The sequence below is a fragment of the Aethalodelphis obliquidens genome, unplaced genomic scaffold (assembly GCF_003676395.1).
Source record: "Aethalodelphis obliquidens isolate GAN/ISIS:26980383/991018 unplaced genomic scaffold, ASM367639v1 scaffold53, whole genome shotgun sequence".
NCBI lineage: Eukaryota > Metazoa > Chordata > Mammalia > Artiodactyla > Delphinidae > Aethalodelphis > Aethalodelphis obliquidens.
The window spans coordinates 8485714-8499338 of NW_020837997.1; the positions used below are offsets into that span (position 1 = coordinate 8485714).

Below are 13625 nucleotides of genomic sequence, written 5' to 3' on the forward strand. Positions count from 1 at the left end.
GAAAAATGAGACGACAGAGCCCAAAGAGACCACAACAGTTCAACAATGGAGTAGAACATGCAGGAAAGGAAAAAGCCAAAAAAAGAAAAAAAAAAAAGAGTCCAAATTCTGTCCAAAAATGCTGTGCAAGTCTCTTGCTAACCCTTAAACCATGTGCAAGGCAGACTCCCACCAGCCCGGCTAAAGCTAAAAGTAAGGTAACACCTGCCTCTCACTACAGGAAAACAGACTTTGCAACTTGAGTCCAGACAGTTTAACTGCCTATGAAAAAAAAAGAATCAATGTTCCTCAGAGGAGCACAACAGAATCCAGAGTGTCTACAATTTATCTTTCACAATGTCCAGCATACAATCCAATCCAAAATTACCTGACATGTGAAGAAACAGGAAAACATGACCCATACTCAAGAAAGAAGGAGATGAATGGGGACTGACCTTGAGGTGACCCAGATGTTGGAATGAGCAGATAAGGACTTTGAAGCAGCTATTATAAATATACTCAAGGGGGCTTCCCTGGTGGTGCAGTGGTTGAGAGTCCGCCTGCCGATGCAGGGGACGCGGGTTCGTGCCCCGGTCCGGGAAGATCCCACATGCCGCGGAGCGGCTGGGCCCGTGAGCCATGGCCTCTGAGCCTGCGCGTCCGGAGCCTGTGCTCCCGAAGGGGAGAGGACACAACAGAGAGAGGCCCGGAAACCACAAAAAAAAAAAAAAACATAAAACGCAGAAATTATAAAAATGCACCAAATGGGGATTCTAAAACTGAAAAATACAATACTTGAAGTAAAAAATTCACCGTGGACTCAGCCATAAAAAAGAATGAAATTTTGCCATTTGCAACAACATGGATGGACTTGGAGGGTATTATGCTTAGTGAAGTAAGTCACACAAAAACAAATGCTCTATGTTATCACTTATATGTGAAACCTAAAAAACAAAATAAGCTAGTGAATATAACACAGAAGAAACAGACTCACAGATACAGAGAACAAACTAGTGGTTACCAGTGGGGAGAGGGAAGCGGGGAGGGGCAAGAGAGGGGTAGGGGATTGATAGGTACAAACTACTATATATAAAATAAATAAGCTACAAGGATATATTGTACAACACAGGGAACATAGCCAATATTTTATAATAAGAATAAATGGAGTATAACCTTTAAAAGTTGTGAATCACTATGCAATTTCAGGTTTCTTAAATATACAATGTTGTACATCAACTATACCTTAAAAAATATATAAATAAAATGCAATATACATGGTGCAAGGGGAAAAAGAAGAAGGAAGCATTATTCATCCAGAGAAAAAGGAAAAAACATTTTTTCCCACTGTGGGGTTGATAGTTGATTGGAGATTGTAGAAGACAGAGCTAACTAGTTTGGAGAGAGAGAAAAGAAAATACCAAACAGAAGAGAGAAGAAAAAGGGGCTCAGAGGGGGCACTTCCGGCTGGCAAGCAGCCCCCCATTCCCGGCTCACCATTTATGAAACTAATTCCCAGTCAAGGTCAGCCCCCAAGATGCTGCTGCTACCCACCTTCCAGGGTGGAGGGAACTGTGGGCTCCAGGTTGCACTCTGACGGCATCCCACCTCTGCCCAAACTGGTCTAACACCTGCCCTACTTCTCCCACCAGCTGGCTGCCGGGCCCCTCTGCTGCCCCCAGATGACAGCATTCATGGAGGCGGTTTCAGGTAGAATGAAGCAGGAGCAAAAGCCAAACTGCTTCCTGGGACAGCAGGCCTTGTTCACACCCATAGCAGCGACTGCTCAACACACCGCTGTTGGTACCACCCCAGGTGTTGCCAAAGACGCTAGCTCCAGGAAGGCCCCGCGCCAACTGCCCCAAGCGCCCACCTCCCTGCGCTCCAGGGGAGATGCGGCTACTGTCCCCATGGCACGGATGGACTGACTTATCATCCCAGGGTCACACGGTTGGTAAACGGCCAGGCTGCATGTGGACTAAGCTCAATACCAGCCAGCGTTCTAGATGAACACGGGCCCACGGAACCTCAGCCCAGCAGCGGCAGCCTACGCATTCTTGGAAAACGGGACCTGCTGCCTTTATGCCTGTGATTCTCCCCATCTCTGCTTCGCTACTTTGGACTTTGCCTGGGTCGCCGGTGACCGCCCCCTGGCCCAGGCCAATCCCAGTGGTCAACTCTCTGTCCGTGGATTCCTGACCTCCTAGTAGTATATCTGCCCCCCTGTCTGGCTCTCCTAACAACCGTGGCAGCCTGCCTAACCTAACGCAAGATGTTTTTCTTCTCCTTTGGCCCTAAATGATGCCAGTCCTGTACCCTCTCATACCAGCTTTTCTCCCTGGGAAATCTCACCCACCCGGAAGCCACAATTGGTGTGCCTGTGCTTTGGTTTTCCAGATTCCTGCAGCTGCCAGCTTTCTCCCCTGATGCCAAACCGGCTAACCCAACACCGCCTGGCTACGCTTCGCCCAGACGTATCACACTCAAGTTATCCTCCACCCTGAGCACGCTTCTTGGCTAAGATCCCACCATGCACCCAGTCTTTGGGGACAGGAATCTGGGAGTCATCCCAATCCCTCCTCACCACCCCCCATCACCCTGGACACTCAGCTACTCACCAGGTCCCACAATTGCATCCATCTCCCCCATAACAATCAAGCGAGTCCCCCCTTCTCTGCTCGATTCCCGCTGACGAGGCCCCGTCTCTCATCTCAATCATTGTGGCCACCTCTGCCCTGGTCTCTCTGCCTCCGGGTTTTGCCCAGGCTGCCTCCCTCCATCCACATCTCCTTCCCCGAAAGAGAAAGCCAGCATTGGAGAGGGCGCGGAGAAAAGGGAACCCTCCTACACTGTCGGTGGGCATTGGTGCAGCCACTATGGAGACCAGGTAGGGAGGTTCCTCAAAAAACTAAAAGTAGATTAGTTTTGATCCAGCAATCCCACTCCTGGGCATATATCTGGACAAAACTCTAATTCAAAAAGATACATGCACCCCTATGTTCATAGCAGCACTATTCACAATAGCCAAGACATGGAAGCAACCTAAGTGTCCATCGACAGATGAATGGATAAAGAAGATGCCGTACATATATACAATGGAATATTACTCAGCCATAAAAAAGAATGAAACACTGCCATTTGCAGCAACGTGGATGGCCCTTAGATTATCACACTAAGTGAAGTCAGACAAAGACAAATATTTTATGATATCACTTATGTGTGGAATCTAACAAAAATGATACAGATGAAACTTATTTACAAAACAGAAACAGACACACGCATAGAAAACAAATTTAGTTACCAAAGGGGGAAGGGGTGGGGGGAGGTATAAATCAGGAGTTTGAACTGAGCAGATACAAACTACTATATGTAGATAAACAACAAAGACCTACTGTATAGCACAGGAAACTATATTCAATATCTTGCAATAAACTATAACGGAAAAAAAAAAAAAAGAGAAAGAGAAAGCCAGCTTCTCAGCATCACGTGCAGACAGTGGCCATAAAACAAACACGAGGAAAAGAAGATGACATTCGGTCCTGGCTGGTACTGAACTCTGGTGAGCCTGCCAGCCCAGGTCTGAGCCCTCCTTGTTCAAGGGAAAGTTGACAAGTGCCTGTCACCTGAGCCTTAAAGACACAGGGGCAGCAATGGGAGCCTTGGGCCTCGATGTCCACAGAAGGGGGTGATTCTCCTGTGAACAACCCCGGCACGTGGGCTGTCCTTGGGATTTCAGATTAGCGAAGTTCTGCCCCAAGAGGTCACCAGTGGCTGGCGTCTGAGAGGTGATGGGGGCTGGGAAGCACGGCTGGGTAGGGGTGTCTTCAGGGGGTGGGGCTAGAGCATGTTGGGGTGGGCAGCCTGATCTGGGAACTACTGGCTTGGGCAGGAATTTGGGGACACACAGCCCAGGGGTGGGACAGGACCAGAAGATCTTTTTGGGCAAATTCTGCATGGGGGACTCGGAGAAGGCATCATTTTAGAAGGAAGAGTGGTGAGGATGGATGGGGAGAGGGCGTGGCCTCAAGAGCTGGGAGCCCCAGTACCCCCTGACTTGACATACAGCTGAACAGGGGCCTGCAGACCTGTCAGGGTCCCAGAGGACAGAGGCTAACCGTGAACTTCAGAGTAAGCCAGCCTGGGAGGATCTGCTCCTGGCGGGTGGCCTCAGGCTAGCAGCGCCTTCACTGAAGGATTTATCACCCCAGTGCCTGCCTGCCCACCTAGGTAGGGTGGGGAGCCAAGCAGGGCACGTGTGAGATGGCTCATCAGGGGTGGCGCAGGGAAAGGTTCCCAGGGGGAGTCTGTCCGTGGGCCCTTTAAGAACCAGGGGTGTTAAAAAAAAAAAAAAGAACCAGGGGTGTTTGTGTAACTGGAGACTAAGCACTTCCTCTTTCCCATCCATCACTCTCTCAGCAACCCCACAGAGGCTCACTCTACAGGCCTGTCCCTCCCCAGCCCTGGAGAGGGGGCCCACATGGGGGGCACCCCTCCGTCTGCGCCTGGCACTCATCACCAAGGTCTTTGTGATCTGGCCCTGCCCACGCCCCCTCTACCCTGCTGACCTCCTGCAGCTACCAGACTCCCTGGTTCTCAGCCTAGTGTCCATGGCCTGATTCCCAGGGTCTGTTCACATCTCAGAAACATCGCTGTAATGCAGTACCCAGATGCCTAATTTTTCCTTTTTTTTTTTTTTGGCCATGCTGCTCAGCTTGCAGGATCGACGTTCCCCGACCAGGGATCGAACCCAGGCCCTCGGGAGTGAAAGTGTGGAGTCCCAACCACCGGACCGGCAGGGAACTGCCAATGCAATAGCTTTTGTCTAGGCTGTTTCCTCCACCTGGATCACTATTCACCTTCCCCTAACCTTTCAAGTAAGCAGCTTGCCTGTCACTGCTTCCAGGAAGTCTTCCAGGACTGCCAGGCTGGGTCAGAGAGCCTGTGGTCCCTCTGTTTGGCCCAGGTTATTCTGCATTGTAACTGCCCAGGGATGTGTCTGTCTCCCCAGTGGAGAGAGGGATCTGGAGGGGAGGCAATCAACAAATTCCACTTCCTGTGGGTGTCCACCACCAGCTCCAACTCAGGCCTCGAGCTCAAAAATTACCTCCTCAGGGCAGCCAAGTTAAATCAGCATGGGTAAGGCGATGGAGAATGTCTAGGCAAAATACAAACAAATGCTGGTAACATTTACAAAGGGGAGTGATCAGAGAATATTTCAGTAATCAGAGAGAGACAGCTAGCCTCTGTTTCTCTGTAAAGAACTACTCTGAATGAAAGCCATGGCTGCAGTGATGGTTTCTAAATATTCTGTGGCCCATCTCTAGGTAATGTATGAGCAAGCCTTGTATGCAAATGCCTCATGTCCTTTTTATTTTTTTTTATACATTTATTTATTTTATTTATTTGCTTTTGGCTGCGTTGGGTCTTCGTTGCTGCTCGCGGGCTTTCTCTAGCTGCAGCGAGCGGGGGCTGCTCTTTGTTGTGGAGCACGGGCTCTAGGCACGTGGGCTTCAGTAGTTGTGGCTCGCAGGCTCTGTAGTTGTGGCTCGTGGGCTCTAGAGCGCAGGCTCAGTAGTTGTGGCGCACGGGCTTAGTTGCTCCGCGGCATGTGGGATCTTCCCGGACCAGGGCTCGAACCCATGTCCCCTGCACTGGCCACCACTGTGCCACCAGGGAAGCCGTCTCGTGTCCTTTTTAGACTTCCCAAGGTCCGAAGTCATGACTTTTCAGCGAATTCCAAAATTTCAGTTGGTTCATCTCAGAGTCCTGGCTGAATGCTGTCATAGGTTGAAACAGGCAAGCACCTGCAGCCTATTTGGCTAGCAGAAGTCACCGCAAGCATCTGCCTAATTCTTTCAACTCAAGCACCGGGACTTTCATGCTGTACCCCTGGAAAAGATCCTGAAAATCCTTAACCCTCAGAGTCAACTTCACCGAAAGCAGGACCCACAACTCAGGTTTGCTCCCTGGGCTCTTCATACAGGCTCTGAGGTCAAATAAATGCATCCTATTCCATAAACTGCAACATGTCTATAGAGTCACGTGAATTTGGTTGTATAAAAAAGGCGACCATTTCAGAATTCAGAGTCACTACTTTGCCAGTGAGAAGAACAACGTTAGAGGAAGCAGACACCTGAGGACAGCCTGATACCTCCTCCAAGAACTGCCTTAAAATCTGTGGCCCAGGGACTTGCCTGGTGGTGCAGTGGTTAAGAATCTGCCTGCCCATGCAGTGGACATGGGTTCGAGCCCTGGTCCGGGAAGATCCCACATGCCACGGAGCAACTAAGCCCGCGAGCCACAACTACTGAGCCCGTGTGCCACAGCTACTGAAGCCCGTGCGCTTAGAGCCCGTGCTCCACAACAAGAGAAGCCACCGCAAGAAGAAGCCCACGCACGGCAACAAAGAGTAGCCCCTGCTCGCCGCAACTAGAGAAAGCCTGCGCGCAGCAACAAAGACCCAAGCAACCAAAAATAAATAAATAAATTTATTTATTTTTTAAAAAAAAAGAGAGATGAGGGAGGAGGCCGTGGGGACAGAGCATTCTAAGAAGCGGGAACAGCCTGTGCAAAGGCCCTGAGGCAGGACCAAGACTGGTTGATTCAAGGCATAGAAGACGAGGCCCCTGGGGCTGGAACAGAGCGGGGAGTGAAGAGAGGTGAGGGCAGGGAGGTGACAACCTTATATTTAGACCTGCCCTAGCCAACAGCTCAGATGGAGAAATGACACCCAGAGGCTGACGTTTCCAGAGCTCGTCCTGCTTGCTCTCCCCTCCTGTCACTGCCCTTGTCCCCTGCCATCTCCCGATAGGTTAGCCTTGATCCAGCTGTGGCCCCATCACTCCTGCCAGGATCACGGTCAAAGCTGAGCCAAGAGGACTTCCCTGGCGAGTCCAGTGGTTAAGACTCGGCGCTCCCAAAGCAGGGGGCACGGGTTTGATCCCTGGTTGGGGAACTAAGATCCCGCATGCTGTGGGCAGCGCAGCCTAAAAAAAAAAAAAAAAAAAAATGCTGAGCCAGGGCCAAAAGGGAGGTGCCCTTAGGTGCACCCATCCCCAATTTGGAGGGGGTCGGGGAACGGTCCAGGCCACAGTGTCTGGGCTCCACAGAACCACTGACCTATGTGCCGGCACCCAAGTGTCCGAATTCCCTCTGTAAAGCCTTTGAAACTGGAGGGGTTTGGTGCATACCTGGATGAGGGGGGGTGGGTGGGAAGGGTGAGCAGGCCCAGGTGACCAGGTCCTTGTCCATGGGGGTGGGGGGTGGGATGAGGAGGGATGCTGAGTCTTTTCTCCTACACCTGGAAGGGGAGTGACAGCAGGCTGGTGGAGGGGGCCATCCTCAAAACACACCTGCTCTGGTTTCTGCTGCTCATCTTCAAGGCCCAGCCAGGCCCCTGCCTACCATCTCCGGTCACCTCCCTGAGAACATCCTGCCCCAACACCCAGCTCTGGGCTCTGCACCTCCTCCGCCTCCCTGGCCCCCTTCTCTGTCTCCATCAGCACCCTCTCCCTGGCTACTTCCTTCCATTCCCTCCAGCCCCTCCAGGGATTCTCCCAGGTCACCTGAGCCCCCCGCCACGTGCAGGAGGAAGGGGAGAAGCTTTGCCCACCAGGAAAGGGCTGGCCTCCTCTTCCTTCCTCCTGCCAGCCTCCTCCGCCTTCAGGGTGCACTGACCACTCCACACAGGGGACAACACACCAAAGCAACACCCCTGCAAACCGCACAGCAGTGGGGCCCAACAACCTTGCATCCCTCAAGCAAGGGCCCAACCAGGGTCTGCAACTGTTGGATTGAGGGGCCCTGAGGACCCTCAGTCTCTTCATCTGCCCCTCTCCTCACTCTCCCCATGGCTCACTCTGCTCCAGCCACAGTGGCCTCTCAGCTATACCTCCAACATACCAGGCCAGGTCGTGCCTCAGGACCTTTGCACATGATAGTCCCTCTGCCTGAAATGCTCTTCCTCCAGATGTCCACCTGGCTGGCTCCTTCTCATCCTTCAGGTTTCTTCCCTCTCCCGGCTGCCCCCCTCCCAGAACGTCAGCTCCATCCATGAGGTGTGGGTGGGGGGGGGGCGGCAGGGAAGCTTCATTTTGTTCACTGCTAGTTCCCAGTGCCTCCCAGCACAGGTGCTTCAGAAGTACGTGCTGAATGAATCAATGACAGGGTGGGAGGGAGCTGGGGCCAAGCACAGGGTAGTGGGGGGGATCCTCAGGGGGTCGCTGGCAGGGGCCTGACCCCTCCTTGGATACAGTCATGGGGCCCTGAAGCAAAATATGGTTTGGGGAGCCTAGGAGGAAGCGGGGAGAGAGGTGAGATCCTGCTGGTTCAGTGTGGAGAACTGGTGCGACAGGATCATATTAACAAAGGTACAAAGGCCAGATTGATGGAGGAGAAAGGCCTCCTCTGTGTCAATCTGGTCAGAGCCAGGCTGGGTCTGAGGGGCCGATTCACGGATAGCAAAAAGAAGCCCAGTCTGAATGGCTTGGGCATTGGGGAAGGAACGGCAACCAAATAAGGGAGTAAGACCCCTGCCATGGGGAGAAATTATTCAAGCAGGGGATTCAGAGACTGATCTCATCTTCCACTTTGAAGCCCTTGCTCCCTTGGCTTCTGGTTTGCCACCCACTCCTGGTTTCTTTCCTTCCACCCTCTCTCCAATCCATCCCACCAGGGCGGGGATGTCTCCCAAGCTCTAGCCCCCCCGCCCCCCGCAACCTGGTCTCCACCTGGGTGTCTAGCGGCATCACAATTTCCAGATGCTGGGAAATAGACTGCTGACTTGCGCCTGAACCTGCTTAGCCATCAGTGGCTATTCCATCCCCACCCCATCCTCAACTTCAAGTCTATCCAGGATGCACCCACTTCTCTCATCCACACCTCCACCTGGTCCAGCCTCGTCAGGGTCTGGACCAGTGCAGTCACTCCCATGCCGAGTTCCTGGCTCCTGCCTGCAGCTCCTCCCATGCATGCTGTGGTGCTTCCCCTCCACATCTTTGTTCGCTGGTCTCTCTGCCCATGAACTCTTAAAAATCCTTAGTAACCTGGCAGATGGTCACCTCCTACAAGAAGGCTTCCCCCACCCTTCCAGAGGCTGAATCAGGTCACTTCTCGGGGCTCCCCTTGCTTCCACCCGGGCATCCCCTCTGCTTTCACAGGTGCTTATTACCAGCCGGACACCTCTCAGGTGATGACTGCTATTATTCCCATGTTATAGGTAAAGAAATTGAACCAGGAGGTGAAGTCACTAGCCTGAGAGCACTACATTCAAACCGGCAGGACAAGGTCAGAGGCAGCTTCCAGACAGCCGGAAAGGGGAAACCCTGTGGTACCCAGATAAGAGAGGAGCGTGCCGCCTGGTGCCTGCTTTGCTGTGGGCATCCCAGGGGTGGTGGGAGGAGTGAGCCCTAGCCAGCTCCCCACGGCCAGCTACACTCATCCCAGCGGCTCCTGTGCCCAGTGACCACGTCACACCAGGCGCTCGGCCAACTGAACACTTTACACGCCTAACTCACTCAGTCTGCAGACTGTGGGTTCTGGAGGTGGACGCCCTTATGCCTTCCTCCCATTTCTCAGAGCAGGAAATGGAGGCTCACCGGGCCCAGAACTCCCACCAGTGCTGCAGCCCTCCTCCATCCCCCGAGGCGTAAGGCCGGCCCTGGGATTGGCCAAGTCCTTTCCTATTTCAAAGCCGAGACTTCCATTGATCAGAACAACACTCCCAGATACAGGTACTATTGACCCATTTTATAGATGGGAAAACTGAAGTCCAGAAAACTTTCTCTGGGGCCCCAAGGCCAATTCAATGACCAAGGCTCCCAGCTGGGAGTAGGTGAGCTGGGAGGGCAGGCAAGGAAGGTCCCAACTGCCTCCTCCCTGCAGCCTGGCTGGGCCTACAGGGACCCAGCTGCGCTGAGTGAGGCTCTGGGCACTCCCACCACTGTCAAGTTTATTCACAGCAGCTCCTTCTGGAAGGGGGCTGAATTGAGGCTAGGGACTTGGGGTGGGGTCGGGGGGCTTCAAAGACAACCCTACCCTCCAGAATTTCTATTTCAGGTGGCCCCATACAACAGATCCAGGTTGCCCCCTTGCACTCAGTCACGTTGGACTTGGCCTGGGTTCAGAGTCAGGTCCTCAGGCACCTTCCCCCTCAGGTGGTATCTCACAGGTTTTGGAAATCGGACCCAGTCACAACAGCTTCACACCCTCAGATGTGTTTCTCCCTCAGTTTTCCTATCCTTCCACACTCCCAGCTGCCAGTGCCAGAAATCTCTTCCATGCACTTTCCTTCCTGCCCCACTTCTGAGCAGGCAGGGAATACAGGCAGTGTTCTTCTGACAAAAAGAACCCAAATTCACCCACTTTCCATCCCCCCCTTCCTGTCGGGTCCAAACCAGCAGCCTCCTCCAGGGTTTCCTCCGGTCTCTTTTGGCCACAGCAGCTGCTGGGTCTTCTTAAGACACAAGTGGATCCGGTCACTCACTTTGTTCTAAGCCTACGTGGTCACCACAGACTTGAGAACGGAATCCACATCCGCCTCTTATCTTCGTGGCCCCGGGGGCCAACCTCCTCTCACCTCGGATCCCCAGCAAACTGCACTTCAGCCACGCTGGCCTCTTTTCCGCTCAGCAAGCACACCAGTCTGGGCCCTGCCTCAGAATCTTTTGCTGTTTTCTGGGCCTAAAAACCCCTCGCTGGCTGGTCCCCTCAGGCCCGGATGACACCTTCTCCGAGAATGCCTCCCTGACCCTAACCCATCTCCCAGATGTGTTGTCTTCCCCGCACTTAGCATGGCTGGAATGATCTGTGTCTGTTTCCGCGGGTCCCAGCCGTCTACGCGGCCGCGCTGCGGGCTCCGAGGCCACGGCCCCGGCTGCATCCCCAGACCTGGCACGTCGGTGGCACCCCTTAGGTATGGATTCTCTGGTGACGGACCGACACCCGCCGTCGCGGTCCTCGCGTTCACACATCCGGATTCCCCCGCGTCACCGTGCTAGGCTCGTCCCCACTCCGGCCCGCCCGTTACGCAGCCCCGTCCTCGGGCGCTCGCGGCGCCCGGGCCCTCGGGGGAGCTGGGCTCTATCGGGGAGGCGGCCCGGGCCTGGGACCAGATGGGAAGCCCCGAGAGGCGTCCCGGGCGAGTTGATGGGGGACTGCATGCGTCTGGGGGCCGCCGCGGGCGCCATGGCCTTGGAGGCGGGGCCGGAGCTCTCCGCGAGAGTGGCGTTCCGGTCCGCGTTCGGGGCGCAGGGGGTTCGCTTACCTGGGGGCTCAGGCTGCCGGGAGCACCAGGGGCCGGCGGCGGGGCGGGAGAGAGCGCGCCTGGCGCAGATGCAGAGGAGAAGGAGACGCGTATCGCCCGCACGACGCAGCCGGACTCTGCTCCGGGCACCGCCTCGGCCGGGGGCGGGGAAGCAGGCTTTAGGGGAGCGCGGGGCGGGATCGGGGGCGGGGCCTGGAGGGCGGGGCCGGGGCGGGGACCGGTTGAGCCCAGCGGGGCGCGGGGTCCTAACGGAGCTCGGCCCCTTCCGTGCGACTAGGCCGCTTCCTGGACCCCCTGCCTGCGCTACAGGGCCCCGCCTCCAGCCCCGCCCGCCCCCACCCCCGCAACCGAGGCGCGCCTTGGGGGAATCCAGCCGCAGGTTTCTTGCCTGTGCTTTATCTCTTGCCTTTGAACCTGGCACCATCCGCTGAGCTCTCTGGAGGAATCCAGCCGCAGGTTTCTTTCCTGTGCTTTATCTCTTGCCTTTGAACCTACCACCATCCGCTGAGCGCTCAGTCAGCCCCGGTTTCTCTTCCGTTCGCTGCAGGTCCTCCCCAGCCCCCTCCCGGGTCCCCTCTTCTGGCGCGGCTCTGATCCAACCGCGCATCTGCCAACACACCACGGACGCCCTGATCCGCCCGAGCGCACCGCTGGTCGTTGTGGCGGAGGCCCGGACTCCGCCCCAGGCCTCAGAGGCCACCCCCGGTGCCCCAAGTCTGGGGACCTGTCCCAGCTTTCAGGTCAAGCTGGTCCAATTCGTGGTTCATGGGTCCAACCTCAGAGTTGGGAACCCAAGGAACCACCCTGGGAGTTGGGTGGCGTGGAGGGCAGCTGGGCAAAGGGTGCGGTTCGGTGGGGGGGCAGGGGTCAGGCTGCAGAGCTGGGACGATAAGGCTGGGAGATAGGCTGGAGTGGGGGGTGGCGAAGCCCCAGGCTCCCTCTGGTCGGGGGGAACAGAAGGTGATTCCAGCGCACAGGGGCGGGGAGTCTGGGTGAGCCATGAACGCAGGACAATCCCGCATCAGGCAGAGGTGGTCTGTGAGCATCTGAGCAGCACCTAAGGGACTCGTGGTCCAGCTGTCGCCAGTTGAAGGGAAGGGGGTTCCAGAGCCGCTGGCCAACCCCACGTCGTCTGGGCAAGTGGCTTCACCTTTGGACAATGTCTCTCCCTGAAGCAGACCCAGGGCAAGGTGGGGGAAGCCCGGGCTTTTTCTGGCTAGGCAAGTTGCTTCACATCTCTGAGATTTGATTCCCACACATAGAAAGGGGGAGGGCAGCAGAGACCTCTGCTGCAAGTGTGGCTGAAGCTGTCCGTCTTGATCCAGTTTCCCAGTGTTTGCACTTGCTGTTCCCTCTGCTGGGCTATTCCTTCTCTTTTCAAATGTGTGCGTCCTTCTCGCTCAGCTGTTAGCCTGGCCCTCAGAACCCCTCTGTCCACATTCACCCTTTTATTTTCTTCCTGGCCCTCCAAGAGCTCCTTTGCACATAGGGAAAAGGCAGATGATAAAGCCTCTTTTCTCAGCGTTGTGACTAGGACTGTGGTATACGGCGCCTTGCACCTGGGGGTGCTCAGAACGTGGCAGCCATTTGGATTAATAGTGACACCAGAGACATGGTGGAATGGGGTGGTCCAGACCCCAGAGGAGAAGCAGGAGATTCCTGGAGATGTGGAGGGGAGGCCCTCAATAGGGGATTTGGGTGGGCCGGGGTCAGGGAGAGATTTCAGGTGGGAGGTACTGCATGGGCAAAGGTGGGGAGGCTGGAGGAAGGGCTCAGCCTGGCAGGAAGAGATGCAGGCCGAACCTTCTGCAGATGGGCTGCTTCTGGGCTACTCCATGCCCTTCTGGCCCCACCCCCCAGCCCACTCCATCTGTGTGCATGGAGTGTTCAGGGCAGGCTTCCAGGAGGAGATGACATCTGTAACCTGAGAGATGAGTGGGTGGGGGATTTAGCTGAGTTAGGGTCCAACGGTGAGTCATGAGAGGACAGTAGGGCAGGACCAGTCACTAAAGGCCCTCCAGGGTTCTCTGGGGAGAGGCACAATCAGATTTAAAATGAGACGGCAGCAGGAGTGGCTGGGTTGTGGTCTGGGAGTTGCAGACAGGAGTGAAGGGAGGAACTCTGGAGGGATTAAGTGGTAAAATCGCCAGGGTTTGCGGGAATCAGAGGAGCCAGGGCCTGGTTGTGGGGAGTGGGGAGATGGAGCCATTTCTAAGCTGGTGAGTCCAATGTAGGGTGTCTGGGTGGTGGGAAGGGGGACCCTAGGGAGGCGGGGGGAGCCCCTTGCATCCTCCTCCCCTCCACACCTTCATACCCTCTGTGCTTGAGTGTGGGACAGGAAAGTAGGACTGGGGAGGCTGATAAGCCCTGATCCAGGTAATAAGCT

At 55.3% G+C, this 13625-nt stretch overlaps 1 protein-coding gene across 2 annotated transcripts in view; it reads right to left on the reverse strand.

The window, feature by feature from the left end:
• CERS4 (ceramide synthase 4) overlaps window positions 1-11373 on the reverse strand; it is a 31310-nt gene extending 19937 nt beyond the window's left edge. Inside the window, exon 1 of one of the 2 annotated variants that reach the window (XR_003428374.1) lies at window positions 11240-11373. The gene's annotated coding sequence lies outside the window, so the exon portion shown is untranslated. The remainder of the gene's footprint in view (window positions 1-11239) is intronic. The other variant, XM_027085319.1, reaches the window with a different exon arrangement.
• Between the last annotated feature and the right edge of the window lie 2252 nt (window positions 11374-13625).